Source organism: Callospermophilus lateralis, chromosome X, assembly GCF_048772815.1.
Source record: "Callospermophilus lateralis isolate mCalLat2 chromosome X, mCalLat2.hap1, whole genome shotgun sequence".
Taxonomy (NCBI): domain Eukaryota; kingdom Metazoa; phylum Chordata; class Mammalia; order Rodentia; family Sciuridae; genus Callospermophilus; species Callospermophilus lateralis.
This window is the reverse complement of record NC_135325.1, coordinates 79,983,834-79,989,847: the sequence shown is the minus strand read 5'-3', so window position 1 is coordinate 79,989,847 and position 6,014 is coordinate 79,983,834. Positions and strand designations below refer to the sequence as shown.

The window sequence follows — 6,014 nt, the reverse complement described above, 5'->3', positions numbered from 1 at the left end:
GCCTAAAATATAGAATAAGGGTAGAACTGAAAAAGGGGCTAGAGACAAATAACAAATAACTGGTCACATTTAGAGGTAAGCCAATGTAGATCTCAGCTGATTATTTTGACCCATACCTTATGAAAGAACGAAAAAGGCTCATCATCGAAGAAAATGCCCATTTATTGAGGAACAGCTCTGCATATTTATAGAGCCGGGGGTGGTTTGATACCTATGACAGTTTAATGGTTGAAAGGTTTGACAGTTAGCGTGGGGCACTTTCTGATTGGTGGGTAAGGATCATGTGAGCCAGCAGGGCTAGTCTGATTAGTGGGTAAGGATCATGTGAACCAGCAGGGTTCACCATTGGACGGCTCTTCTTGGGGAATGGGGAAGTTAGTCTTTGGAGCCAGGGCAACTCCCAACACCTTAAAAAATAAGAGGTATTGGAATAATTTATACAAAGCTCTGAAAGAAAATGAATGTCAACAAATATACTATACTCAGAAAAATTAATCTTCAGATTTTAAGATGAGGTAAAATTCTTCCATGATAAAAAAAAAGAATTCACAGCTAGAAATCTGGCACTATAAAACAAACTCAATAAAATACTTCATGAAGAAGAAATGGAGAATACCAGTGAAAACTGGCAGAAGGTGAAAATATAGGGGAAGAACTGTATATGAAAGGAGAATCTAATTCAAATTACAAATTAGAAATAAATGAAAATAACAGGAAATAAAAATCATTTCTCCATACTAACAGAGATGTTAATGAACTAATCTCATCAATTAAAACACAAAGGCTGGCAGATAGAAATTAAAAATAAATTTAAAAAAATTAAAAAAGAAAATGCTTATTAAAGCCACAAAGATATCTCATTATATACTTATTAAAGTATTAAAACTACAATAATTGGCCATACAAGAATTGACAAGAATTTGGGGCAGTTAAAACTTTCATTGATTGTTGTTAAGAGGGTAAAAATGGTACAAAAACTTTGGAAACCAGTTTATTTCTTTTTGTTTTATTTTATGTTTTATGTTTTTTTTAATTTCTTGTTCTAATTAGTTATACATGACATTGGAATGCATTTTGATACAATGTACACAGATGGAGCACAACTTCTCTTTTCTCTGGCTGTACATGGTGTACAGTCAAACCAGTAGTATAGTCATACATGGGTATATAGGTTAATAACAATTTTGAAATGTATTAAATTGTTAAACACACACACACACACACAAAAAAAAAAAAAAAAAAAACAAGATCCAACAAAGTATTCTCTTCAAGAGACTACCCTAATAGGCAAAGATATCCACAAACTGAATGTTAAATAATGGGAAAAAAAACTATCATTCACATAAATCTCATAAACAAGCAAGGGTTTCTATTTTTGTATCTGATAAAGTGGGACTTCAAGGCAAAGTTAATCAAAAGAGATAGAGAAAGCAATTTCATGCTGGTTAAGAGAGTGAAAAAAACAGCACAAATAAACAGTCATAAGTATCTATGCTCCCCCCAAATGTAGCATCTACATATATCAAACTAACCTTTCTCAATAAAAAGAATTAAATAGACCACCACACAACAATGTTGAGTGATTTTAATGTGTATCTCATTACTAGAAATATCATCTGAGCAAAAAAATAAATAAAGAAGATACAGAACTACAAAAAGGATAATTTATACCTAATATATACATATATATATATATATATATATATATATATATATATATATATATAAAATTCATCTATCAGTGACTGAAGTGACTGAATATACTTTCTTTTCAGTTGCACATAGATCATTTTCCAAAATAGAGCATATTTTGGGACACAAAGAAACTCTTAGCAAATGCAATATATATATATATATATATATATATATATCCCTGCATTATATAAAATCATAATGGATTAAAGAAATCAATGATATGATTAAAAATAGAAAGCACTCTAACACCTGAAGACTAAACAATTCACTATTTAATTATGAATGTATAGCAGAATAAATAAGGTATGAATTTAAAAAAGAATACTTAATGCTAAGTGAGAATAATGATAAATGTATCAAAATCTCTGAGACTCCATGAAGGCAGTTCTAAGAGAAAAGCTCAGAGCATTGAGCTCATAAATTAACAGAACAGAAAAATACCAAATAAATAAACTAACATTACATCTCAATGTCCTAGAAAAAGAACAAACCAACACCCAAATCAGCAGAATACAGGAAATAATTAAAATTGAGCTGAAATCAATGAAATCGAGATTTTTTTTAAGAATTAAAAAAAAAACAATTCATAAAGTTTGTTCTTTGAAGAAAATCATCAAAATCAAAATTTATAAAACTTTAGCCAAAGTAGCCCAGAAAGAGAAAATGCAAATTATTAAATTCATGATGAAAATGGAAATATCTCTGCAGATACTCCTAAAACATGGAGGACAATCAGAAGCTATACTATATACTCCTGTAAGCTAGAAAATTTTGATAACAGATAAATTTCTAGAGACATAGATCCAACCAAAATTGAAAAAGGAGGATATAGAAAATTTAAAAGATCAGTTTCAAGTAATGAAATCAAAGAAATCATCAAGAGCCTAGTAAAAAAGAAAAGCTAGAGGCATTCTCAGCTGAGTTCTACCAAATCTTTAAATAAGAACTAATACCAAAGGCTGGGTTTGTGGTTCAATGGTTGAGCATTTGTTCAGCATGTGTGTGGTACTGGGTTTGATCCTCTATACTACATAAAACAATAAATAAATAAAATATATTTTCATAGAAAATAACTAATATTGATCCTTCTCAAATTATTACATGAAATAGAAAAGCAGGTAACCCTCTCAAACTCATTCTATAAAACCAATATTCATTCTGATACCAAAAACCAGACAAAGGAAATAACTGATAAATATAAATGCAAAAGTTCTCCATTAAGTACTGGCAAATCTCATAAAAAATATTAAAAAGACAATGTGCTATGATTAAGTGGGTTTATTTCCAGGGATGGAAGTGTTGTTCAACATACAAAAAGTAATAAATATAATCCATCATATCAATAGACTTAAAAATAAGAATTACATGATTATTTTAATAGATTCAGGAAAAAGCACTATACAGATTCAATGCAATTCTTATCAAAATTCTAATGATGTTCTTTATGGAAATAGAAAGAACACTCATGAAATTCGTCTGGATAAACAATGAGTCCTAGAGTAGCCAAAATAACCCTTAGCAAGAAAAGTGAAGGAGAAGGCATCACAATAACAGAACTAAAATTATACTACTGAACTATAGTAACAATAACGAAATAGTATTTGAACCAAAACAGGCAATAAGATCAACAAAGGAGAAACAAACCCACACAAATACAGTTACCACATACTAAACAAAGGTGCCAATAATAAATATTGGAGAAAAATCCTCTCCAACAAATGGTGATGGGAAAACTGGAAATATATGTGTAGAATAAAATTTAATCTCTATTTCTCATCCTAAACAAAATTCAATTCAAAGTGTGTCAAGGACCTGCACCCTGCATATACTAGAAGAAATTGTAGACCCCATACTCCAACATATCAACTCAGGAACTGACTTTATAAGACCCTAAAGTGCAGGAAGTAAAATCAATATTCAATATATGGGTGTATCAAATGGAAATCTTCTACATAGAAAAGGAAACAATCAAGAGCATGAAGAGAGGCCCTACAGAATGGGAGAAAATCTTTGCATCTGCACCTCAGATAAGTATTAATTTGCAGGATATATAAGGAACTAAAAGTACTTAAAACACATACATACACACACACACAGAGAGACACACACACAGAAATCAATAAATGCACAAAGGAACTAAACAGACACCTCAAGAACAAAGAAATATGCATGGTCAACAAATTATGAAAAAAATCAATATCTCTAGCAAGTAGAGAAATGCACATTAAAACAACACTGAACAGCACTTGCCTTGGCTGTGGGGTGGCAACTGTCTGCTCTTGGTTGCCCATGTGCTGCTGTAGTTACTGCATGCAGACCTGTGACTGAGCTGCCAGTTGCTGGCCGCACTGGCGAACTGCTGGCCTCACTAGACTGGCTGTGCCAGCACCTTCTGCCCATGCTGGCCACACTGGCTACGTTGGCTGCTCCCAGTTGGATTGCTTGTCCTGCCTAGCACGCCCACTGTGTCTGCCGGTGGCTTCTTGCCCAGTGCTCATCACAGGCTGTGACTCTGGTTTTGTCAAGGAGATGGCCAAGAAATTGGACACCAGGGTCTTCACCATGCTGACTACCGTGTTAGAGATCAAGAACCCCAGCGTCCTAAAGCTGCATGCCTGCTGTTTCCTTTGCCTAAGGTTGTTGCAGATGGACCTCACTAAACCACACACATAGCCTTGCACTGAAGTTCACCAAGTCCCACACCAACAGCACTGGTGTGTGAGACCTGGTCAATAATGCAGGCTTCAGTGATGTGGAGCTGTCTCCAATGGCCACATTCTGCAACTGCATGGAGGTGAACTTCTTTGACACACTGTAGCTGACCAAGGGCCTCCTGCAGCTCTCATACCACTCAAAGGGTCGCATTGTGACAGTGGGCAGCCCAGCAGGGGACATGCCATATCCGTGCTTGGCAGCCTATGGGACCTCCAAGGCAGCCTTGGCACTACTCAAGGAAACATTCAGCTGTAAACTTGTTTCCTGGAGGATCAAAGTCAGTGTCATCTGCTGGGAGCCATCAGCCAAGTAGGTATGACAATTTCCTTACCAGCTACTCCCATGCTGTCTAGTGGAAGGACTCTTGAAAGGTGACCTTGCTCAAGGACCAGGGCGGATCTGTGTTTAGGGTGTTCCCCCTGTAGAATAGGGCGTATCCTGCTGCTGAGTTCCTCTTGAGTTCTTAGGGTCAGACAGTATATTTGGGAGACAGAAGCCCAGGAGTAGTGGATTTGGGCAGAGTGTGGATTTGGGCAGAGAACGTGGATTCCCCCAGAACGTGTTTGTAGACGGCCAGTGTGAGTTCGGGAATAAAGAATTGCTGTTTGAATCTACAAGCTGTGTGGTGGCTCGTGATTTGTGCCCAGCCAGAGACTGCGGCAGTCATCCAGCCTGATTTCTTCAAAATAGTTAGTGAGAAATGTGAGTCAATGGGAACAGTTCAAGCAATTAAGATTACATTGAACACTTGCATGGGCAGTTTCTGCATTTGCTGTGCCTGGCCCTGCCCAACCTCAGCTTGGTTGTAGATGCCATCATTGACATGTTGCTGGCATCTAGACCACACCACCCGCTATTACACAGGCCATTGCCTGGGGCTCATGTACTTCATCCACTACTACCTGCTAGAGGGCCTGTGGTGCTACTTCCTACAGAACATTTCCATCAGTCCTTGTCTTCCCAGAGCACTGCAGCCTGGCCAGCCTGGCCCTATTCCTTCCCAGGACACACCCCAGGACCCAAAACCCAACCCAAACCCTCCCCCAGTGTCAGCTCAGCTCCAGCACAGGAGGATCTGTGAGCCCTTGGCTCTTCCCTGGATATTATGAGCCTCCAGGTCTACCCTAGAGCATGGCCTAAACAATCCAAGCCCCATCCACTGCAGATGACCACTCCAGGCTCAGAAGGCTGAGGTTTTTTCAATAAGCTTCTGGGTTTCTCTACTGCTTCAAAAGCCCACAAAGACATCCTTGGGCATAGTGTTGTACCCTACAGCTTGTAGAACCCAGCTGAATAGGGAATTTAGTGCAAGATTTAGCTGTAGCCTTTGACAGGACCCTGCAGACAGTGTCTCTGCAAACCAAAGAGTGACCAGGTGATTAGGGACCCCTCCAGGATTATTTCTCAGCACCAGTGCCTCAGTGTTGCAATTCCATGGTTAAATTCCAACTATATCTTGACCAGCTCAAGAATTAGAAGCCCAACTTCCCTCCCTAAGCCATAAGGAACAGCATAACCAACATGCCCAATTGCTACTTTTTAAATAGAAAAAAAAATATTAGGAAAAAAAATCTGCACTGAGATTCCATCTCACTTCAGTCAGA

At 37.4% G+C, this 6,014-nt stretch overlaps 1 pseudogene; it reads left to right on the top strand.

Moving 5' to 3' along the window:
• Nucleotides 1–605: 605 nt before the first annotated feature.
• Nucleotides 606–5,519, top strand: LOC143638611 (11-beta-hydroxysteroid dehydrogenase type 2-like; annotated as a pseudogene).
• The last annotated feature ends 495 nt before the right edge of the window (nucleotides 5,520–6,014 follow it).